Source organism: Anser brachyrhynchus (assembly GCF_964034855.1).
Source record: "Anser brachyrhynchus genome assembly, chromosome: 18".
NCBI lineage: Eukaryota > Metazoa > Chordata > Aves > Anseriformes > Anatidae > Anser > Anser brachyrhynchus.
The window spans coordinates 10,665,071-10,690,043 of NC_137711.1; the positions used below are offsets into that span (position 1 = coordinate 10,665,071).

The 24,973-nt window shown below is 52.3% G+C and overlaps 1 protein-coding gene across 6 annotated transcripts in view; it reads right to left on the minus strand.

Moving 5' to 3' along the window:
- The window catches only part of TEKT3 (tektin 3), a 73,271-nt gene that overhangs the window by 30,694 nt on the left and 17,604 nt on the right, over nt 1-24,973 (minus strand). For 2 of the 6 annotated variants that reach the window (XM_080561327.1, XM_080561321.1), the window contains exon 2: nt 16,327-17,262. The exons of the other annotated variants lie outside the window; for them this stretch is intronic. The gene's annotated coding sequence lies outside the window, so the exon portion shown is untranslated. The remainder of the gene's footprint in view (nt 1-16,326; nt 17,263-24,973) is intronic. 6 annotated transcript variants of the gene reach the window in all.

Consider the following 24,973-nt stretch of genomic DNA (forward strand, 5'->3'; position numbering starts at 1 on the left):
GCCGGGGTCCAACGCTGCGGCAGCAGTTTGGCTCCAGCTGGGCGATGCTTCCATTTCAACAGAGGGGAGATGGAGCTGATGGGCGGAGAGCTGGCTCTACAGCTCACTGTGACACGTGCCAGGGACACAGAGGGGGACTCCTCAGTGAATCATTTGCTCCTATCCATGACAATCCCACCACAAGGTTCATTTACGTAATTAATGCCTCTCATCCCAAAGGTTCCTAATTTGCTTGAAAGATACTTGAACCTGGTATCCCTCCTGTAGCCATCACGTAATGCTCAGAGAAAGTGCGGACATCTCTGGGAAGAAGCAGCAGATTTTATAACGTTACAGAACATCAAGTGCTGAGACCAAAATTATTAGGGAGGTGTACATGCAGTTAGCCATAAAATTGGTCTTAACTTCCCTATTCTTGCAAAAACCATCTTGGAATTTTTTAGGGTCACAAGGACCTTGGTTTTATCCCATGTGAAAGACGGTACCTCCCCCTAGCTCCATGCCGAGGAACTGGTTCAGTAATGTCTCAAACATCTGCCACCAAAGCTCCCCTGGAGCATCTGGGGACTTCTTCAGTCCCCTGCACCGTGCCAAGATGTTTTCAGCCAACCTTTCAAGTTTTTTGTAAGATAAAAATAAAAATAAAAAAGTCAACTTCTGAGGCTCTGCCTTTCAGCTCCCCTCTGTGTAGCTACGCACCCCGTCCCTGGATCACCCAGGTCATAAACAAAAACACAGCCTGGAAGTGATGGGAGATAAAAATCCAGTTTCAGAGGAGGTTGCCGTTGTCCAGCACCAGGACCAGCCACAGAAGCACCACTGACCCACGGGAAAACCCACGGTGCAGGAGACAACTGCGTCCTTACCTTCAGACTGGTGAAAAGGGAGATCTTCAAAATTTAAATTGCAACTGAAAAGCACTAACGTTTGATCAAAGAAAAATGTATTTCTTCTTTTTGCACCCCAGACTTTACTAAGGACCATGCCCACACTGATTTACCCATGACCAAAATCATGCCTAAATCATGCCTAGTGTCCACCTAACCTCTTCCAGGCTCTCCAGCTGCACCAAGCAACAAGAGCTCACTTTGTGCTCGTGCTGCGCTTCTCCTCCCCTTCTAAAGAAGTCAAAAAATCAAAGGTGTGAACTTGAGTGTGGGCATGCTGTGTTTTATAACAGCAATACCACCCTCACTGCAAATCCAGGGCTCAGGCTATGCAGAACTGGGCCGTTTGTCCCTGTCCCCAGCACCTGCACTGCCCCGGCCTTTGGCTGCGGCAGGGGGTGGCAGCGGGGGCGGTCTGCAAGGTGGCCTGGGCACGGCCTGGGCTGGTTTGGGCTCCTGGAGAGCTCTGGAGGGAGTAAAGGGGTGGAGAGCACCCGCCCTGATCCCATGCACATCTGGAGGAAGCAGTGTGATTCACTGTGTCCTGTGAACTACCTGGGATTTTTAGGTGGAAACCCCTCACTCATACACAGCGTTGCTGTATGACCAGCTATCCCAAGTAATACCTATCTTGGTGACTTAAAGTCCTGTCTTTTTCACTTTTCACCCCATTTATCTATTTGGCTTCTCGTTTAGGGAACAGTTTTAGACTGATAGCCTCCAGCCTGTGGTGGGACTCCCCACGGACACGTGAAGGCGGGTTCCCCTGGGAGCACCCAAGCTTTGCTACCACTGGTGGTGCTCAGAAGGTGCAACCACAGCCACAGCTGGAGGCAAATCACTGTGACAAGATATCCACTGCGGACTTCCAGCACCCTGCTTTTGTTCAAATGCTGTGGGAAGGAGACATGCGCCTTGGTGAGGCTGGGAAGAGGAGTTATTTTTGAGTGAAAAGCCTGCGCAGAACCATATGAGACGTACAGTGCTCTGCGTTTCCCAGAAGACAAATTGTGTCGTAATCTCCGTCCCCAGCTTGCCCTGGCCCCGCACACGATGCACAGACAAACCCAGCACTGCCAGGCGTGTGGTTTCCCTCCCCGTGCTGAAGCAGCATGGTTTCAGAGTAGAAGTGTCAGGGGCTGAAGCCCCGAGGCACAGAGAGCCAGCTCAGCATGCCACCACAAAGCTCCCCAAAGGTCACATCTCCTCGTGACGGATGGTGGCAGGGAACTGCATGCCACGCAGCAGGCAGGGCGGTGAGTCACAAAGCTGTGCCTGGGGTCATGCTGGCAGGACACAGCTGGAACAGCAGCTGCAGGCACAGCACGGCGTGGTCCGGGGAGCGGGCGAGCAGAGGGACATGTGCCACCACCAAGAGATCACAGCTGGGCAAAGGAGAAGCGAGAAAATTTGCCAGCACAGCACTGCCATGTCCTGCCAACCCCAGGAGAAATGAGCAAAGGCAACAAGGAGAAGATGAGAGGATGTCACTGCCCCCGAGCCTGGTTGTCTTGTGGTGTCACAGCTCCAACACCTTGAGAAACAGACATCAGTGGAGGTTCCTGGGCTTTGTTGGTGAAATCTGGGACTTCTCATTTTCACTTTTTCAGGTCTTCTCCCTCCCTGAAAGCAGTGTGGACATTTCCTGAAGGCAGGCATGGCAGAGCTTGGCTTAGAGACTTGGAGCTGGGTGCAGCTGGATGCATCTGTTTTTTCAGCGCCAGACGGGCTGGAGGGCATCCATCTCCCTCGCTGCAATGGCCTACTCTGAAACCACCTGGATAAAAAGGCTTTCAGGTCTAAAGGTTATAAAGAAAGCCATGTTTTCCAAACTGGGGAATCCTAGTAAACTTCTTCAACAATTCAGCTCCAGTTTCTTTGGCTCCTTTCCAAGAGGTGCCACTAACTCAAACGCATGGGAGCTTAGGAGACTGAGCAAGGCATCCCACCGCTCTCTGGAAGATGTGATGCATATTCCTATATTCTCCATTGCTATTTCTGCCAACAGACCTCACTCTGCATCCTCCCTCTTCCCTACATGCTCTGTCTTATTAATAGCGTGCCTGTCGTGCCCACTGCAGCCCACCAGGGCCGTATCAATGCACAGGCCTGGGTGTCCCGAGTGCTCTGCGTCACCTTCAGGAGCTATTCAACAGCTCACTCGGGCTTCTTCCTGCACATACCTGCACAACGGGCAAACATCGGCAGAGGGGAAGGGAAAGAGGAAGGCACCAGAGGCCACACAGAGAGGTGACAAACCTCCCCTGCAGGCAGAGACCTGTGAATATCCTGCAGATGCAGACAAATCTGGACCAGCCATGCTCCACGCCCAGAGGAGAGCACACGCCCAGGAGCACCTCTGAGGGCCCCCGCTTATGCAGGGCTGGAAGTTTGTACTTCAGTGACTCATCTGTCCAGCTTTGTCTCGCCTGATTCCAGGCACTTTTCTAAGCCAGGAGGCCAGGCTCCCTGGGGAGCCGGGGGTGAGCCCACAGCCCCAGCAGGGCTTCCCCGGGGTGCACACACCCTGCTTGTGCTGCCCCGCCGCCCCCTCCCTTCATCCTCACTCCTTTTACAAAGGGAAAGAAGCGGCCCCTCCAGCAAAGCCAGGAGCCACACTGTGGTTTTAATTTCAGGACAGGCTTTTTATAGTTTGCAGTGAAGAAAAAGCCGTGCAACGTGAGAAGGTCGGGGTAATGTGACCGCCCTGCAGCGTGCTCAGCAGCCGAGAGCGGCCGGGCACAAACACAAACCTGCCATCAGCGAACCATGCAAAGCCCCCACGCCCAGAGAAAGGCACCTCGTTGCTTTTTCGCTCATGCTGGACTCCAGTTCACGCTGCAGCCTTGCTCAGCTGGTGAGCACGGTGACACACCAAGCCCTGCTGAACTCGGCTGGCACAGGGCTGGTGCCCTGTAGCACTGGGGTTATGCACTCAAGTAGCTGCTCGCAAGTATCAGGGCAGGATGTAGAGCACGGCCCTTCATCCTAACACTGCAAAGCACTCTAAAGGAGCTGCTGGCTCCGTAGGTCTTTACATTGGATTGCAAGGAGCATTTTTGTGCTTGTTAAGTCAATATGTAACTAATTGTTGGGAAAAGCAAAGAATTCAGCCCCTAGATACTGTTTCCCTTAATATGAGGAAACTTGGGACCTGGAAAAAAAAAAAAGAATAAAAAAGTCCAGATTGGTTGGAATTTGCAAATAAAACTTGTTCGTCTGTGCATCGGAGCAGCTCCCACCCAGGCAGCACCTGTCCGTGCTACGGGAGCGCCCGCCCGGGCAATCCCTCCCTTTCTGAACCCAGTGCTCATTCACAAACTTTGCAACCGAAACTGCCCCGCTGCCACAGCAACGAACACCTCAGGAAGTCTAAAACAGTAACAGGAAAAACAGCAAAAGCTGCACGGGGCAGCTCCGTGCTGACAGCACCACCCACGAGCTCACTCGCTCGTGTGTTTATACAGCGTCGTGAAATCCTGTGTAACCAACAGGGCTTTTCTGGTGTCTGAAACGTGTGTCGTAACAGAGCCTCATTCATCAAATATGTTGCTAATGAATTTTCCATTGAGCAAAACCAGGGGTGCTCTCAGACAGCTCCTGAAGTGGAGCCTGCATTTGGACCCAACTGCTGGACAATTTGGGGTTCTTTGTTTCCCATCAGCTTCAGGACGATGTCCAAGCAGGGCTTCCACCCCCAGCTTCAGCACCTCCACAGGCCAGGTCCATTCACCCATCCCAAAGTAGACATGCATGCTCTCCCTCCACCGAGGCACCCAAGACCTGCAGATGGCCAAAGACAAGTGAGAGAAGTTGCCCCCAACAATGACAGAAGAACCCCAGACCCATTTTCAGAAGGAATTTAGCCAACAAGAAGTCTGTCTTTGAGATTCAGATGCATATTTTTATCTCAGATTAATACAAAGCAAGAGCCCAAAATACAAAACGAGTCCAAACTCTTATAGCAACGGCAGAAATCTCTCTGCCAAAGCAGGGCCGTAGCCGGACAGAGGACACCCGGTAAGGATTCGCGGTCCCCGCCATCTGCCCCTGTTCCTCCTTGGCTCCCATCCGGCTCCCCAGCTCGCGGTGTGGATCAAAACCTGCCGTTTGGCAGAGGACGGCAGGAAAACCAATCCCCCATCGCGCAGACCGCGGTTCATAAGGGGATTGTGTTTCAGAGAGAAAACCTCCGGCATTCGGCTCCGTGACCCTGCGCCGAGCGGACGGCATGGGCCGTGCCTTCGGAGAGCCGCGTCCAGCAGAGAGGGGCACATCCACGCCACGGCCCTGCTGCCGGGAGTGGGCAGCTCCGCAGGACTTGCAAATATTTGGTGCTCAAGGAGGGTGAGTGCCTGACAGGAGTTCTCACGAAGGCTACGGCACGCTGGGATTTGTTCCCAGTTCTCGGTCCAAAATATCCCTTAGCATTAATGCTCAAGGCATGCTGCAAGAAAACAGTGATCTGCTGGGACTTGGGGCAGGGACTGACTCCCTGCGAGTCCTTTCCTGCCAATTTTTAGCCTCGTTGCAATTAGAAATGTGCCGCTCTGTGGACATTCTGCTTTACCCGGCCTCTCAAGGCAAAGCCCATCGCTCAGCATTCAGCCACCGACACCTTTTAGCGGACACAGCACTCAAATGATTAGCAACTGTTTTTTCTAAAGGCCTGGATTGTGTCATGTCCTTGCCGTGTCCTTTTCTCACCTGCAAGTCACCCTGAGGTATAAAAAAAAAAAAAAATTATAAAGAAAAATGAAGAGTCAAAAGTGGCAGAGAGCTGGAGCCTGGAAAGCCCAGGAAACACCAACAGCCTTGGAGGCCAACCAGCCCTAGCAAAGACTATGCAGATACATTGGTGTAATGCCTGGATGACAACGGGGCAGGATGGTGCACACCGAGAGCATCCTTCAAATGCCTTTACCAACCTGAGCTTGCACACGGGTGGGATATTCAGGTGTCCTGGGGGGTCAGAGAAGGGGCCAGGGCAGGAGATGCTGTGTGGATGCTGCAGGATACCCACATCCTCCCCAGCATCAGCAGATAACCCCTGGTTAACCACAAAGGAAGACAGCAAGTGACTTAAACCCCATCTGAGATGATCTTAATATTGGATATTCGCAAATTATAAAAGCCATCTGAATTTGGCATGAACCCCCACACACCCAGCTTGTCCCCAGCCCTGGCTGGGCGCCAGGCACAGGACCTGAGCCGTAACCCCAGCAGCAGACATCAGAAAACGCTCGGTGCCTTTCGGCAGAGGTTTGCAGAGGGTCCTCCTCCCTGGGGTGACGCACACACGGCTCCCCGGGGGACCTTTGTCCCCAGGAAAAGCCACGTCAGCCGGCAGCAATTGGGCACGGGGAAGGCGAGGTGACTCGCCTGGAATTTGGGCAACGCAGCCAGTTTGTCGTGGAGGACCACGCTGCGCCATGGGAGGGAGAGGAGGAGTTTTCCAAGGCAAAAGCGCTTATTCATCACAAGAACTCATTTGGAAATACTCCAAAAGCAGCTGCTGGAAGAAGTGAAACTTCTCCTAAGCCCGTTCCTGCTCTGACATAACTTTCTACAAAGTTTTCTCCTCTCTGCGGTGGGACTGGGGGCAGAAGCTCACCGCAAGACTGTCCCTCCCAGGCAGTGCTCTGGGCCATCACCTGGCTTTTGCCTCTGCTTCTTCATCAGAAAACCTGCACCAGTCTGTCCTGCTGCAGAGAAAGGAGCTGACAGTGCTGCTGTCCCAGCCCTCACTGCACCACTGAGCAGCGCTGGCCAAAGGCAGGAGCAGGCTGGGGTGCGACAACCTCACACCCCCATCACAGCACTGAGGCGCTCCACCTCACGCCACCCATCGCAGTGAACATGGATCCTGGGCCCTGCAGGATGTGGGCTTTTCTCTATAGCTCAGAGAAATCCCCACAGCTGCAAACGCAGTGTAAATTCTAGGAGATACATAGATAAGAGAAGCGTTGACTGTCACCAACGAACGTTTCCTGCATGTGTTAACTTGGCACTTCTTGGGGGCACCAAAAGGAATCTTCGCATAGCTCCTGCTAGACACCTGTTAGATAACACAGCCTGTACATCTCAACATTTAAGATCAAATAAAATAAGCTTATTTGGGGAGGAAAGTAATGTAGGAACTAAAAATTAGACATTTTTGATTCCCGTTGCCTACCCCTTTGTTGATCCCAGCTACACCGGCAGTGACAGGTCAAGGCTGGCCAGCCAGCTGGCCTGATGCTCAGCCCCACACCAGCCCGTGCCACACGGCCACGACCTGGCTTGTTCCATTAAATAGAGCCCCGAAAGTCCAGTGCTGTGAGTGCCCCCCTCCAGCCCCTGTGTCTGCATCAGCTCTTTGCTTTAACAAAGTTAATCCATGCTGGCCTGAGACCAAGAAGCCATCGAGCTGCTCTCATGAGCCAGATGCCGTCAAGAAAGGGTTAAAAAGAGTTTTTCCTATTGCAGCCAGACCTTAACCACAAGCTCCGTTTCTTCCCCAACCCATCTCTGGGGGTACAGCTGGGGTTTACAACCAACAGCTCTGCAGCAACCCCGATGTCCCCAGAGACAGCCTGGGACACCCCAGCTCCTCCCCACACACCCACCACGGGGCTGGGGCTGCTCAGCCTTCACATGAGCCAGGCTGCAGGGTCAGGCCCAAGGGGCGTTGGACACCAAGCACGTCAGCCACAGCCCCTCGTTCCAGGCTGCCGTAGCACAGGATGATTTTTATCCCAGCAGGAGTACAAGGCACGGAGCCCATCAGCTGCGGTGCAAGCAGAAAGGCTGGAGCAAAGCCAGCGGATGTGTCTTCATCAAAGGGCCAAACCCACAACTTTCACCTTCTCTTTCAGAATAATTCATCAATCTCAATTACGGGAAGCAATGGATCTTGCAAAATTTTGGAGTGAAGTTCATTTCTACATGAAAATTCATGGTCCATCTACGGAGCTGAGCATGACCAGGTCAGGAATCTCCCTAGAGGACTGATAGCCATTTACAGCAGAGTATCCCACTGAGCTTTGCCTTTACCAAAACTGCTGTTTTTCCCCTTCTAAACCAGAGCTTTAGGTCAAAAATTGCGTGTTGTTTGACACTAGGTTCTTGTGGGAAAAAAGGGTCCTTCAAAAGTGCCTTGAAGCCTGTGACACTGCAGGGGGTTGGCAATGACCTCCAGGTGTGTCTTGGCCTTTGGGAAGCGTCCCCATTTTTAACCCAGCCCCACAAAACAGCCCTCCTTTCAGACTGGGCCCAGACATTCCCCGGCCGGCACCAGACCACTGCTTCTGCTCGTGTCCCAGCAGAGACTCTTGGATCTGAGATGTGTGCCGCCAGCCTCCACGAGGCCCGAATTTCTTTCTTTCAGCCTGGCTATGCTCTAACGAGATGGAGGAACCAGCTGGTGCAGGAGCCAGCTCATGCTCCTCAACCCACCACTGTCACCACAAAACCTCTTTAATGGGGTGGAAATTAGTTCTAAAAGGGGAAAGCATGACTTCACCTGCCCTACCACACCACTACAGGAAAAGCAGGATTTGCATGGCCAAAAGCACCCACCTCTCATCACAAGAGGCCATTGGGAGCAGCATGCCCAAGCTAGATGCATTTTCCCATGCTAAACTACAATGCAAAACCAGCCATTGTGTGCTGGATCCCGTGAGCCTTTTCCGTAACAATCAAAGCAAACAATAATCCTCCAGCCCTGGTGAGCAATGGGACATTGCTCGCATTGCTGAGCAGATGGAGTTTTCCAATTCCACGGTTGTGCAGAAAGGCAAAACACCTAACTGCTCGTACCTGGTTTCAAGGCCACCATCACAGCAACGTTCCCTACCTCCTCCAAAAGTCATCCAGGTATTATGTACGCCCTGTAATTTCTACATCGTTATGCTGTGAGATCCTCCAGGGAAAAGAGCTTCAAGTGGAAGCAGTGACAGGTCCACGTGGCCCCACCACGAGCAGGCTGCTTTCCACAGCAGCACCTTTCCCTGCGCTCACTGCTTCACCCAGACGCTGGAGCATCCCTGTTTATCCATCAGGGAGTGAATCAGCAAGTCTAGAGCCCTGCTCGCCGTGGATTAGCTCTCCATTGGAAAGGATAGCTCTTGTTATCGTCATTGTACTTTCCATTAATCCGCCTGAAGGAGCCTGGCCAGCAGCCCAGAACGGCTGGGGCGGCCACAGAGAGTTTCTGTTCCCCAAGCACATTTTCAGCTCCACCACACCGAGCTTCCCGCAGCCCTGCTAACAGCACCAGCTAATAGCAGGGGCTGCTTCCAGCCCCGAGAGATCAACGGCAAGTGAATGTGTGGAGAGAGCAAGAGCAGCTTCCAGGAAACGTGCTTCTGGATCCAGGCACGGTTAGAAGGAAAAGAGAGAGGAGTGACGTGGTGAGCATCACAGTAAGATTTGCTTTGGCTGTTACCCTGCTGTAAAGCAACCCAAAATTCAGATACGACCCCTCTGTGGCCAGCACAGACCTACAGGGCTCAGCACATCACTGCAGAGAGGCACAGGGGTCCTGGTACACACAAGCTCTGCTGTTGCAACTGCATACATGGGGCTGGCAGCTCCCCATGGAGTTTTTGCCATGCTTTGATGAGATAACTGAGCTCACAAGGCAGGGCTGAGGATGGACAGCAGCACAATCTCTTCCCTTCACCCCCGGGCAGCACCTTCTGATAAGCACCCCTACGGCTTGCTACCTCTGCTGAATTTTTCAAGAAAGATCAGTAACATTTTCTCTTTTTCAAGCATTTAATGAACACTTGGGGGGCAACATAGTCAAACAAGTATCCTTACAGGAAGATCATGAAGGAACAAAGCATCTTGTACAGATGTAACATCCGACGAACCCTCTTCTGCTCTGCAGCATCAAGTGTAGGATGCAACAGCAGACAGGCACATGACTTATTTATAAACTCCCCAGTTTCTGGCTGCCTTTAGATGACATGATTTCTGTGGGCAGATGGAATGCCATCCATCTCTCGAGGCTGCTAAAAAGCAGCCCAGGATGTCAGCACTTAGGGGGGAAATATTTTTGCCCGCAGTGGAGCTGCAGCAGAGTGAGCATCCCCACCCCTCACCAGGCAGCCGCGTCCCCCTGGAGCTGCGGGTACAGCCCCAAGAAGGAGTCCTGCAGGAATTGCCAAGCCCTGGTTGCAAGTCGGAGACTTTTCCCAGCTGCTGCCTTCTGTGCCATCCTCCACCATGGCTTTGGCATTTAGGGAGCCATGTTTGCCGAGCAGCAGGTCTGATTGCAGCTCCCAATGACTGTAAAAGAAATCCTTGATGCACAGAGAGGACCGCAGGCTGAAGGATGCAGGAAGAGTGGTGGCAGTTGCACGTGCAGCCTCCTCCCCATCCCCGCTGGCATTTTAAGCTCCCAACTCCATCAGCAGCTTAAACTCCAGCCCACCAAGAGCTCCCTGCTCCCAACAGAGCAAACCCCACAGCTGCAGAGAACAGGAGGGAGCACGGCACTGGCAGACCCCTTCACAGCTCTGCCCTGGCAGCCACATCAGTTAGAGGGCAGCATCCCCAGCCAAGGCTTGCCACAAGTCCTCAGCTGTTACCCTGAGCATCACCATGTGGAAATAACACAGCAGTCCTGGAGCAGGAGATTTCCCCCAGGCAACAACTGCACCCCTGGGGCAGGCTCGCAGCCTGTGCCCCTGCAGGTGATGGGTGCTTCCTAGGGCCGTCCTTCCCAGCCAAGGCGCAGCCAAAGATCTAGGGGACGGCGTGGCTCTCCTTCCCCAGGCTCATCAGAAAGGTCTTATTTATGTATTTACAACTGAAAATCTGTGGTCAAAACCAAACCAACATCAGTTTGTGGCTTGTACGTTTCTAACAAGAAACTGTAAGGCCTTTAAGAAAGCGACTACTGTGCATTAGGAAAACTTAAGGAAGGCATCCATCATTTTCATTTAGCCAGGAAGAAATTTCCATTATGAGAAAGGTGTAAAAATCCCTCATTCAACCCTGTTCTTCACACACCTAGAATTCCCACTGCAGGACCAAGGGGAGCCTCAGGGAAGCAGATACCACCCACCAAAGGCAAGGCCGAAAGGCAGCGATCCCTGACAGCATGCAAGGTGCAAGGATTCACATTCAGGTTGGAGTCAGGGAATCTCAAGCAGCGTTTCAGCTTTGTTCCTGCCCTCGCTGTGCTAAGAAGCAGCTCAGCCTAAAGATAGAGATAGATCAGGCAAGGAGAGAGAGGAAAGAGATGAAAGATCAGCTTGGAAAGACAAATTCCAGCATTTGGGTTCTCCTTCCCATGACCCCCATCCATGCTGTGATATGCAGAAGGTCTTGAACCTTAATACAGGTGGGAATGCAGCAAAAGCCCTGTAGAAGTGATGGCTTCCTTCCCTCAAGCAGACTGGTTTTGGGGGTAGAACTGCACTTCTGAGCTTCCCCTGGGCAGCAAAGGGCCACAAACAACATCTCTGGCCCACCCACACAGCGCTCCTGCACCCAGAGCTTTCGGCCCACTTTGGAGCTCAGGCTGGAGCAGTTTGGGAAACCAGGGCAGGGCTGCTGTGCACTAAACTTCTCCAGACTTTGCCTTTGCATCTGCAGCAACAGAATTAAAATGTGACCGCTGGAGTAGCGAAGGCACTCAGTGCTTGAGCAGGGCAGGGGTGCACGAGGCAGCGCTGACCTCCAGGCATGCAACGAGCCGGCGGGTGCTGTGGGACCTGATGAGCTGGCACATAGCTCAGCGGTGCGAGACGAGCCATGCAAATGGAGCTTGTGACACAAGGAAGCCTGGAGAGATGGCCAGAGATCAGTGCAGGGTTTGACGCGGGCGGTTTGAGGCGAGGTGAAGGTCTCTGGCAGTGTCAGAGGTGCACCCACCTTTTTCATGCTGCAGAGACTTGCTAGTTTTACACGCTCAGAAGCGAGCTTTAGCCCTCCACCACGCTGCTACCCAACGTCTCACCATGGATCCACGACCACAAACACCCGACCCAGCACTCCCGTGAGCATCACACGGTGAAGGACTGCAGGGCACCACCTCTCTACATGTCAGACGGCTGAGTGCAGTGAAAAGCACTGCCAGAAACAGCCGATGCTTTCTGCAGAGCGGCAGCAGGACAAAAACATAACTCCCCCAGCCTCTGAAGAGCCAGCACTGACCTCCGGGGCTGCCACCACCATCTAACCTCCTATTGCTGCTGAGACAGTGGAGGCAACAGGATCCAGAAAGCTTTACCAACGCATGAGGAAAACTGAGACCCCAAGGCCCTTGCAAGCAAGGCCATACCTGAAACCCACCCTGAAAGAGTCTTAAAGCTCTTCAAGCTGATTAAAAGCCATTATCCAAATTCTGTGGATGGTGAAACAGAGGCAAAGTGCAACAGGGATTTGGACCTTCAGCACCCAGCGATGGGTGACCTGGTAAAGCTACTCTGACCACAGTTCTCGTTAGGCTTCAGAGTTAACAGAACAAGCACGGAGCATGCATCCACACCCTGGAGGTGAGCCAGAGCAGTTTGCTGCAAGGGGCCCGAGCACCCAAAGATGTCTGTGGGTTTTTCACACCTGGACTGCCACCGCTCCTGGTGCTGCGGCGGGGAGCAGGGGGATGGAGGGTCCCCCTTGGGGGAGGCCAGCGCGGCTCTGAGCGGTCCCCTCGCACGGACCCGGGGGGCCATGTGCTGGCTGAGCACCGCGGCGCAACTGGTGGCAGATTGACAAAGAGCTTGTGTTTGTGTGCCACGCTATAAATATTCCTTTGCAAAAAGGCACAACTGGAAAAATGTCTAAATGTCTATTTTTGCCTCCTCTGCTTCACCCACTCGAAACATTGACATCATACCAAGCTCCTACTGAGACCGAGTCATTCCCGAGACCCAGAGAAGCACAGAATGCACATCAGTGCTGGGGAACGGAGAAAAGCATTTCTGTAGCCCAGGAATATGGTCGGAGCAGCACGGGACAGCTAATGCAGGCTGCAACAGCGCCTGAGCAAGGACCTACCATCCTCCAGCAAGAAAATCTGCGTGCGAGGGTAAAACTGGGTGGGTGCACAGAGACACCCCATAGACCCACCCTAGGGGTGAGAGGCTTTTCTAAAAACATATCCATGCATTGGCGACAGGCTCAGAGGAACTACTTCAGAGCACAGCAGCCACCCCAAAACCCTCAGCAGCCTCACAGCCAGTTGAACCATCAGCCCAAAGCCCCCCTGAAAGCACCACCAGGGTCCCAAAGCCCACGGTCACCATTTTCCACAGCCTTGTCATCCTGCTCTCGGGTGCCAGCACATCTACAACCACGCTTGCTCCTGCAGGAAATCAATCTGTATTTTGCTTAAATAAGGCAGTCAGCACCTGGCTTACATCTATTTAATGACCTGAGCATCTGGTTTCAATACAGCAGGCAAGGAGCAACCACAGCATAACAGAAGCCATTTAGAGCTGCAATTAGCTCTGGGCCCCCAGCCGTACATTATAATAATGAAGTGGGTGCTGCTGCGCCTGTTGACAGCTGCAGGAGGGTCGATTCCACCCCACCTCCCCAAAACACCCCAGATCTCCTCCTGTCTCAGACCCCCCGTGTTCCCTGTGCCACAGCCAACACCTTGCTGCTGCTCTGCCACCTTCCTTGTGGGCATCTCCAAAGGACCCCTGCAAAACCTGCGGGCAAGGGACCGTCCATTGAGCCCAGGCACTGCTGCTGCACCTCACCATGCAGCAAGGCTCTGCCTGCCCAGGGCAGGGCTCAGGACACCATCATTTTGATGATTTATGAGCCTTGCAGGATGCGTGGCTAGGGCACAGAACTCACCCCCTGCACCACTGTCATTGCAGCCCTGGGCTCGCTGCCACCACGTGTTGCCCCACCTTGGGGCTCCAAAACAGCATCCACGGATTTCAGCCGGAGCTGAACGGAGCCCTCGAAGCCTTTTGTTAACGCTGGTGGGCAGGACCAGCTGAAATCTGCAGTTACCATTCTGAGAAACTGCAGCTCGAGGGTGGTCCCTCAGTGACAATGGAAAAGTCAAGATTTCCCATAAAGAGAAGTTACTGAAAAACTCATTTTAAGAATTGCCAAAGCCAGCATGTGTCCCCTCCCCCCCGTCCCCCTACCCCAGAGCTTTTCACAATGTACATATTTGTCTGACTCCATTGTCTGTTTACTGTAACTCCCTTACTTATGGAGAAGCAAGGCTTCAACATTTGTTAAAGACAGGACGCATTTTCAACTGTTTCTTTGGATAAAATCACTAAGCTCCTTGAAGCTTTTACGTCTCTGGCCTTTTTGCTGCAGAAAGCTGCTCCCTCAGAACATTTTCCAGCAGCATTGATGTGCCTGAAATCCAACACACCGGGTCATGTTCCAGTCCCTGCCGTAGAGATGGGGAAACTGAGGTACAAAGAGCTCACACATCCAGAGAGGACAACCAGATCGACAGCAGAGCAAAGAGCAGCCTGCGGTGTCTTCCCTTGCTCCTAGGCCATGGGATGGGGTTTTCCAGCTGGACAGGCAGTGTGGCATGGGTGCCCTGGGACACCTCTTCCAGCAAACTAGCACACGCACATTGCAGCACGCATGCAAACATTTGCACACGCGAAAGAAAAAGCCTTGTGTTTTCTCAGTCACCTCAGCTACCATTTCTGGCTCCCTAGGGATGATTTCCACCTGTTTCTATACCCTTTCTTGCCCCAGAACTGTCTATAGATAACTCTGTTTTTTCACCTGCGGAAGGGGATGGCTGCGTCCCAGGGGAGGAGGCGCAGTCGTGAAACTGGTTCAGTGCAGGGGCACGAAAAAGATCCCAGCCCTGGCAGAACAAGAAGGAAAAGGGATGTTTTGTTTCTCACCATTCCCCAGCTGTGCAAGCACATCGTCCGCACCCGCTTCAGCATCCTCTGCACAGAGCTACCCTGCAGCAGCCAGAGCCTAAAATCGCTGGGGATAAGCGATCATAGAGCAAACCCTTATCCCACGAGAGATTTGGGCAACAATTCACAGCACACCTTACATCGCACTAAATATACGTGACCGAGCCCCCTTGCAGATGATATCCATGTCAGCAAGGATATAAGCACGGGACACTACAGGTCCCTTTTCCAGGATCCCTCGCAGTAAACAGAAGAGGTGGCAGGAAGAGCTGGAAATGAAGGTTTATTTATTTATTGCCCGTTTTGTGTCTCGCGACCAAAGCCGCAGGCTGGCAGGCACGGCGCTGCTGACCACAGGGCTGGTAGGGCACGGCACCTGCGTGGGCACGAGGGGGCTGGAATGGGCCAGGGCACAGATTTATTAATACACCCATAGAAAGTGGCGATTTGTTGTGTTTTCTAATTCTTGACATTTTTCCCTGCAGACGCCCAACAGCGTTTCCCAAAGCTGACGGGTGGCATTAGCCCCCTCTCAGCCAGACCACACGAGCTGGTGCAGCAGCAAATACTGCCCAGTGTTACAGCCCAGGGCGAGTGGCTTCCTCGAGCAAATTTGGTTTTGTTGTGAAAATATTTTGAGAAAAATATTTCCAAGCACAAGGGATAGGAAAACACTTGGTTTCACAGCGCATTAGACAAAGCCCCTGCAGAAGTGGATCAGAAATTAGGCAGGGGGATATGATTTTTGCTCTTTGTGACAAATACTCCCAACCAGACTTGGCTGATTTAGAAACTCTAGGAGAAATACAGCACCCCACATCCCCAGCAGGGCCCCACCACCACGTGAGTCCTTTGGGCACCAGCACACGTGGCCAAAGCAGGCACCCCCTGTCCCACCTCTGCAGAGCCTCCTGCTCCTTACGTGCTCCCCTTGCCCATGCTGGAAGAGAATCCTGCTCTGGTGTTCTGGCATTCTGCTGCAGTCTTTAATCAGGGAGCCACTGATGTTTTGTCAAGTTCAAGGCCTGCCCCGCTCCACGTGCAGGGCAGACGATTCCTAGCAGAGGTGGATGCACTTCTGAGGTGCCTGCACAAGTTGGGTCTCAGCAAAGGGTGGTGGCCATGACAAAGGCAACAAAGATGGTCCTGGAAAACTGGATTCTACCTCTGTCAGCCCAAGAGGAACTAGGTGACACCAGACTTTTCAAAAGCTTTTGCAAAAGGCAATTTTCCTCAGTGCTGATGGCCTGAGCTGGCGTGCACCAGCAGCTGGAGACCCCAGGCACAAACTTTCCAGTATCATATAAGCTCAGAATTGCTGGGGAGATGTGATTTCTGCCTGTACTCAGCCTTAACACCTCTGTCCCTCTGTTAGAGTGAGAAAGGAATAGCTGCTCATCTACCTGCTGCATGCTCAGCTTTTTGCTGCACCGTTTTTCTTTTAGTTCACTTGTGCATGAAAATATTCATGTACCCATACACGTAGGCTGGTACATGTGCCTTAAACAGAAAAAAAAGAATGGAAAGAAGGGATAAACCCATAGGCAGGGCCTGAGTGCAAGTGGCCAACTCCTCACCCTTCCAGTCATCGCTCCTTCAGCCCCATGCAGCTGAAGACGACATGGACATGGATTTCCTCAGGGCACTTTTCCTCCGAAGCTGCCCAACATCTCGAGCAGACGCAGACACCAATGCGCAGCCCCCCGAGGCCATTACCCGCAGCCAAGTCCCCGGCAGCACTGGGCACTGCTGCCAGCAGGGTCACGGGGTGCTGGAGGGCAGAGAACGGGGCTCTGTGTGTGCTGGGCTGCGTGGGCGCACAGGCATCTGCATCTCCATACCGTGCCCCTGCGCCGCACCCCTTGTGGGGTGTTTGCGAGCAGCAAAGGGCTGCCCGTGTGTCCAAAGCGAGCCAGAGAGGTGGTGGTTACAGTTTTGTCCAGACCTGAAAGCAGACAAGAGCAAAATGCACCCCCACCATGTTTTGCACTCATCTGCTTTCATTCAAATAAGGCTTTTAGGAAGAGTCCAAAAACTGAAGTCTATTTGCATTTCTAATTTAACGCACTCAGGAAAACATTTGAGAGTTCCCTTTTTCTTTTTTCACTTCCAGCTGCAGACAAGTCATTTCTTCTTGCTGGAACATGCCAGGGAGCCACACGGTACCACACGCGAGGGAGGTTTTCTTGCAAAGATAACCCTACTGCGAGCACTTGGTGACAACAAGCTGCTCTCAGCCGTGGACTTTCTTAGGGAGCCCTTCCCCATCCCGGCACCGCTGCCACCTCCGCTCAGCCCCGATGGCGCTGGGGCTTCGTCCACAGAAGCAGCTCCTGGAGGCTCCGGGCTCGGCTCCCTCCACGCAGGGCGGGCGGCTGCAGCCTTCCTCCAGTCATCCTGCTCAGCCAGCATCTTCACCACCGGGGCCGTGTGGGTGGCGTAGGCAGGACGTGGGCGGTGGCACTGGATGAGGTGGCCGGGCAGGCCCACGTTGGCCAAGGGCTGGGTGTGCTCTGCAAGCCAAGAGAGAGAGCATGAGAGCACGGGACCGCAGCTAGCTGCCTCCTGGCTTCTTACCCCTTTGGGAAGGGGAGAAGGAAGGATGCCTTCAGGGATGCCACAGAGGCTCTTTGGAGCTGAAGACCACAGCTGGGGTCAGTGAGGGCTTTGCTATGAGCACAGAGGGCCAGGCAGCACTATGGGAGAGGAGAGCAGGGCAACACCTGGTGGCTATTCTGCAATGAGACTCAGATAACCCACACAAGAAATGCAGATGGCACCTTCCATTTCCAGCCTTTGTGCCTTTATTTATACTGGGGTACAGGGCTTGACTGCACTGAGCAAGGAGAAGCTGCAGAAGGTCAGCATGACCTGAGATGCATAGTAGAAAAAAAAAATGGGGAAAATAATCAGATCTAATTTCTGCAGCACTGATCAATGCTGACAACAGGGCAAAACCACACTGAAGATCTTTCCAGTCTTAACTTTGTGCCCCAAAACCCTCAATCACCCAAGTCTTGTGCCTCAAACCTTGGTAGAAAAGTCTGGAAGGATTAGACTGAGTAGACCTGAGAAGATGTCTGCTCAAGGGAAACTTCACACAGCAGAAAATCCCAAAAGAAAAAAATCATGCAGAAGAGGAAGAGGGACCTAGATCATCACAAATCAGACCACTGGTATTGCATTTATAAAGTATTACCCTACATAGATACAAGATCTTTCATAAACGAGCTTGTTTTCACTCAAATGCCAATCATTTAAAAATCACATGGCACAAAAGCAGAATTTCCTGCTTGATTTTAACACTTTAATTTCACTACCTTGGCCTAGTACAACAGTTAGGGATCTTATGACCAGGTAGTCAAGTAATAAAACACAACCTGGCTTAGCACAAGCAGCTGGGATGAGATGGACAACAAGGAGCCGTGCTGACCGAGACTGCCCTGGAGGTCCAACTCCACCAAAGGGACAAACTCTGCTCTACAGGGTATTTGCGACCAGTCTGCAGCAAGCTCTGAACAGCAGCCTGCAGGCAACAAGGAAGGATGAGCTGCAGGCAAGGAGGGAAGGATGGAGCAACTGTCCTGAAAACAGCACCTCCGTGGCAGCTCACTGGACACCCTGTAGGACTCCACAGCCCCTGGCTGCAGATCTGGGAGCAGAGGGGAAGGAGGCAAAGTCTCCCCAGGTGGGATTTACAAACCTGTGTGCATCATGCCTTACACCTAAATCAGTCAGGTATTTGCACAAAGTCCAGTCTTTACTTCTCAGCCATGCACCATTTTCCTTTTTATTTATTTAACTTGGACAGATTCTGCTTCCTCTCCTGCAGAGTCAGTTCTTTATGGCCACGCTGCACATAACAGGAAAACACCCAGGAAAAGATACACCTGGATGTGTTAGGGCTCTGGCACTAAGCTGAAACACTGGGCCTTCATCAGAATGAGGGCAGCTCCGGGTACTCAGGGACGGGGACACATGGGGACAGCGCTGCGAGCATTTCCCAAGGTCCTGCCATGCACTCCTGGTACGAACCAAAACCAAAAAAGCCTGGAGCTCCATGTCCAAGAAGAGCATTTACAGAAACGTGCTGCTTCAGATTATCCTCCACCAAAACCACAGGGACAAAAGGGGGGGGGGGGGGGGTGCATATCCAGTGCCTTCTGCACTAAGCCACATCCTGTAGGCTCCCTGCTCCTGCAGCCTGTGCCAGCACCAGGAATTCACTTTGCACCAGCCACGCTCATGCTGCGGGGACATGTCCAGCACCAAGCTCGCCCTGAGCCACCCCCGGTGCCACCCCCATGCTGTGCCTGTCCCCCCAAGACGAGCAGAGGGCCCTGCATGGGGCCAAGCAGCCCTCAGGCAGCGCGGGCTCTTCCCCAAGCTTATAAATAGAAACAACCTGACGTATTCACAGGAAAAAAAAAAACAACTTTCCACCCCCCCCCCCCCCCCCCCAAAAAAAAAGTCTCACTGAAATGCTGTTGCTATAAAGTTCCGCTGTCCCATACCTATGCTACACGCTCTCAGCTTTACAAGAGGGAAAAGCCCTGCCAAAACCTGCCTTGTTCTGAGCTACAAGCTTTCTGAGGGCAGCACGCTGTGCTGAAGCGACGTGTTTATTTTGACAAGCTGAGATAGTCCACGGCCCTTCCACGGCTTGTTCTCACTCTGTACTTGCAGTTTTTAACCCTTTGTTACAGCATTATTTTACGACGAACTCGTCAGGTTAATTTGCAGAGAAGAAATGCTATAGGAGGTTTAGTCGCATTAAAGGACAATCCAACTATTTTCCAAGCCAGCATGCACGAGGGGTCCAGTCCTGCAGCAGGATTTGGCCCCAAACACAACACAAACAAGGCACAAGAAGGAGAGCTGATCTGGAGTCCTTCTCCTCATTTTTAGAAGTTGTAGCTCAGGTCTTTAAAATAGACTAAAAAATAATAGAAATAGATAAACACCCTGAGGGAAACCTGGGCAGCTGGCCCCGGCACAGGGCTGGGCTGCGAGTTTAATTCAGCAGCAACAGAGCCGGGAAGGAGCGTTGCGTGCCCCAGGGGTGCAGTTAAACCTCTCCGCCTGTTCTGAGGACAGCCCCAACAGCTGCGGGATGCTACCAGGGGCCTGCGAGGGTGACAGGGACAGTGACAACCACACTGGCAGCGGCAGCTCCCAACAAAGCAAACACAGGCTGGAAGAGGGCCAGGACCACACTGTAAGGAGATGGTGAGCTATTTCTGCATATAGCCCCACGACAAAACCTGCTAGATGGTTTGCAAAGCAAACAGAAAGCTCCAGCTCGGTCCCTCACCCAAGCTACCAGTTTTGCAACAAAAATGCGAGGAATGAGCAACACGAGGTGGTGGAAGAGGGAAGGACAAGGGTTACAGTGCTGAGATGTGGCTCTGACCCACACCTCTCGCTGTTTTTGTTGGAACACCCACCTGTGCTGCACCCAGCCACATGCTCCCAGCCCAGAGCATTTCTGGTGAGAGGAGGCCAGCTAAGCTCACGAGTTTGGAGCAGGAAGACACGTGCATGCGCTAATATTTCAGTCTTTGCACAGTATTATTTTGATCCTGGGTAAATACTACTGCTCATGTGATATTCACGTAGACTGGGGTTTCGCAAAGAGGCCTGGGCCCGACTGCATTGCTCAAGCGTTAGAGCAGCATCTCACAGGGCAAGAAAAGGAAAGGTTCCTACGATTTCCCAAATGGTGAGGAAGAAAAAGGCAATGTGATGGACAGCAACCCCAGTGTGGATATCTGCAGAGGTGGGAAAGTTCGGTGACAGGCTGAAGTTTGGATTCCTGTCAGGTGAACACTCCTGGGTAATTGTGGGTGCTTTGGTGAAGAAAGACCCAGGTGAGGCCACAGGACCTGCCTTCTGAATTGCCCACATTGAGGCGCTGGGACAGAGCCTGCTGCAAGTCCCAGAGATTTCTCCTCTGACCTTCCAGCTCTTCCCAAGTCCGCTGTGAACAGAGGAACCCCAGAGAGAGGAGACAAACATCCCCTGTCCTCAGAGCCCTGGCCCCTGGCTTCCACCCTTTTCATGGGCTGTGTCAAGGAGGGTGTGAGGAGACAGGTGCCACAACAGCTTGGGGAGCAGAGGATGGGAACACAAAGCACTGGAGAGAAGAATCCAGGGAAAGCCTGGAGCTGACGGCGTGTCACAGCAACATGAGAGTGGGTCAGCAGCCGCCACTTGTTATTTACAGCTTGTGCTTGGCTACTGGCCTGGGAGTGCTGTCGGAGCACGGGGAGAAAAGGCTCCACAAACATCCCTGGAAGTTCTCCAGGCGGATCAAGTCCATTGCTCCGTGAGCAACTGCCGGTGAGACCCATCTCCAGGCCGTCCCGGTGGCCTGGCAAGGGCTTCCTGGAGCACGCAGGGCTGACCTCCGTCCCGTCCTGCTGCAGTGCCGGGATTAGGGCCGGACATCGCAGGCTGAGCCTGGGATTTATCTGATGATGATCTCTGAGATGTCTCCTCATGGGATGCTCCAGGGGAAACGCTCCAACGTGCTGCTCTCCTGCCCTGGTGCCAGCCTGGGATTCCCTCGGGCATGCAGCCGGGAGCACGGCCTGCGCTGCTCTGCCACGCACTGCACGGGCCTGCAACAGGCCGCATGCCTGTCCCACGTCCCCCGTCCTGCTGCCACAATCGATCAGCCTGGGACATGCAGCACCTCGTGCAGGCCACAGGCACCAGCCGGGCTGCTCCCTGCGGCCACAACAGCCACCAGGACTTCCCCCAAGCCTCCCCAGCCAACCATTCTCCTCTCATCTGTTTCCACCTCATTTTCTGCACCAAATCTCGCTGCCCTGCCTGGGCAGTGGGCGCGCTGTGATAAGACGCGAGCACGCAGTGCCTGGCTCTCCCTCCACATCCCACCCCATGCTGCAGCTGGGGCTCACAAACCAGGCACAATTCTGAACTCTGACTCCCTTCCCTGAGATAACGATGAAGACAGAAATATCAAATGTAAAGACAGAACCTGAGTGAAGAAGCAAGGTCAGAAAGTGGCTAAAAGTGATGATTACAAAACTGAAGTGCCAAAGGCACCAGGGCACCTCACTTGCATCTAAGGCCAGCTGAAAGCTGCCCTTCCTTTGGGCCAGCCAAGAGCCCTCGAGCTGAGCCAGGCCCTTGCAGCACATTCAGCTTCTTGAACATTCAGCCTTGCGCTATTAAATTTCATGCACTTCTGCTGAAAGTAGCAACCCTAGAGTATAAGGCTAAAAAATCCCCCTACATGGATGATTTCCAGAGACCCCAAAAGATGTAATATCTAGAACTGAACTGGAAAAAAATACCATGTTAGCATCACTTTTTTTTTCCCTGAAATAAAACTCATCGCCCCAGCACAGCCACCCAGCCAGACAGCCCATGGCACCCCCTGCCCCACTGCGGAGGCTGCAAGGAGTGGCTCCCTGTGGGATGGGGCCACGTAGCACAACACTACGCCCCATCAGCCTTCAGGTGGGAAATGTGAAATTAAACCCGCTCACACTCACAGGGCAGGGGCATTTCCAGGTCTGACTTCAACTTCCTAATGTCCTACCTAGAATTATATCCTGCTCTCATCAAGTGGAGCTTATCTGGGGACAGCAGTGGGCTCAAGGCACATGCATTCACAGTCAGTGTGTTTTATAAGGATGCTGATTTTACACCTGTGGCCATTATTCCCGCAAACATTGCCTGGCGGACCTTTGCAAATCCCTCCAACATTAAAACCTCTCTAAAATGCTCAGGAAAGTCAGCCAGACCACTTCACACAATTCTCAACTCTAATCTGGAAAAGTTTTTATACCTTCTGAGAATCTGGGTACTTCAGATCCAGAGAGAATTTCTCTTCTCCCCAGCACAGAGACCCAGCCCCTAGCTTTCCCCATACCACATGCAGAGGGCTGTGCCTGGAGCTCTTCTTTATATCCTTTAAGTAGCATTTCTGAGATGTATCCTGGCATTCACGAATACGTTTGGTCCAAAAATCAAATCAAAACACCTTCTTCGCAAGCAAAAACTCACCATTCCTGCCCAGCTTGGTGTATGGGCAGCAGAGGGACCAAAGCCAGGGAGCCACTTGGGTCACCTCGCAGTGGCTGGGCAGCACAAGCCTCCAGCCAGCCCCATCCAACCAGGCAATTAAATCAGACTCACAATTGTTGGGATACCACAGCAGCACACTTCACAGAACCACATAAAAAAACACCACTCAAACAATGATCCTTTTGAGCTGCTGACTGAAAATGGGCAATGCAAAAATTAAAATGGAAGCCACCAAAAAGAACTACAATTCCTGTGAGAATTGGGACATGCGGCTAGTTTTAAACCCAAATCTACTGCTTAGGAAAAAATTCTTTACTGTGAGGGTGGTCAAACAATGGAACAGGTTTCTTAGTGAGGTGGCTGATGCCCCATGCCCATCAGTGTTCAAGAGGCATTTGGATAACGTCAATAATAATAATGTTTAACTTCTGGTTAGCCCTGAAGCAGTCAGGCAGTAGGACTCAACCTTTGCAGGTCCCTTCCAACTGAGCCGTTCTGGTCTATTGAAACACTGACAGTCAAAGGTCCTCGTTTCTTCTTTCTGCATCCAGAAGAGTAACCGGTCCCACCGGCAGGGCCTCCCACCAGCAAAAGAGGAGATTTTGTTCACAGATGTGCACAGAAGGAACGTTATGCTGTGAACACAACTTCTCTGTATTAACCAGAACATTAAAGCACACGCTAAGTGCTGTTCAGGCTGTCAGTTAAGACTTTCCCCAATCTTCCAATGCTAATATCAAGGCATTTAAGGCAAGTCAGCTATGTTGTATACCTTCCCTTGTGTTACACTCCATTTTCCTGATTTTCCTTATATGCCTCTTCAGGATGGGAAGAAAACCTTAGACAAAGCTCTGCTGCCAGAACCCTTGGTCAATGAACACCTCCCTCGTGCACTACAACTCTACTGACAGCACACAAGGGAGCTGGTAGCAGGGAAACAGTGAGGTAACAGCAACTGCTTGTTCAACTTTATTTTCTCCAACTACAGGTTGAGATGTTCAACGTAATAAAAGGAAAAAGCTTCCCAAGAGAGCAGAGGGAGGGCTGCTTTTTATGAACGGCATGTAAGCCATAAAGCACCCAGCACATCGCTCCGTGCTGCCACTCGGGCGAGTTAATTCTGAGCGCGCTGCTGGCAGCGGGACAGCTTTCACACCCTTATATTTAGAGGGACCCGCCTGAAAAACAGCCAAGGCTGTCACATATAAATCAGGCTGTTCTGACAGCACCCAGAACACATAGTAAAAGCAAATGGGGGGGGGGGGGAAATGAAATTACACACTGCAAAGGGAATTCTGCGAAATAATAAGCTTCTATTTTGTGTTTTTAAAAGCTCGCAATAATTAGAACTATTTTCCTCTGTTTTTAAGCCAGCCCTTGCTGACGGGCTCTGGGCCCCCAGCCTCTGCGTTCCTGCAACACACCAGAGGTGGTGGGAAGTCTCATCCACAGAGCACTTGGGGTGGGGATCACGTTGTCTGCCTTTGACTGGAAAAATCCCACCTCAAGCAAATTGAAGCATCTGTTTTTCTACAGCCAAACAGAAATACAGCACTAAGTAATGCTCATCTGAGGTGGGAAGACATCAGCAGCTGATTTCTCCAACCAGATGAGCATCTTGTTTTCATCTGAAGGTGCTCTGGCCCCTCTGCCAGCAGGTGTTAAACCAGAGCTTACTGCAAAGCCTTCTAATTTATAGCTATTTAGGATCAGGAAGACATTTCCCATCATATCAAATTCCCACCCTGGAAGAAGTCTCTGATGAACTAGTAGATGCTGATGCTTCACACACAGGTCCTAGGTCTGAGCAAACACCAGTCCCTGCAGTTTAACTCCCCACCACTCACTCAGCCTTTAGCCCCATGCTGTACCCATCGCATCTTCCCCATGGCCCAGGGTGGGGACCACCTCCACCCCTCCAGGAAAGCCATTAGGCTTCAGACCATCAGGCATACCTTAACACTGTATTTTACAGTCTCTCAGCTTAACCTGCATTGCCCAGGGATTTTCAGGACAGGAGGGTCCTGTCTTCAGGGTTCCTGCCCAAAGATACTTCAGCCTTTCAGTTTAAGCAACATACAAGTGCTACTTCACCAGAAGTCAGCTTCAGCCCTTATACAACTCAACAGCAATTCACTCATCTTCAGAAAGATTTTAATATGA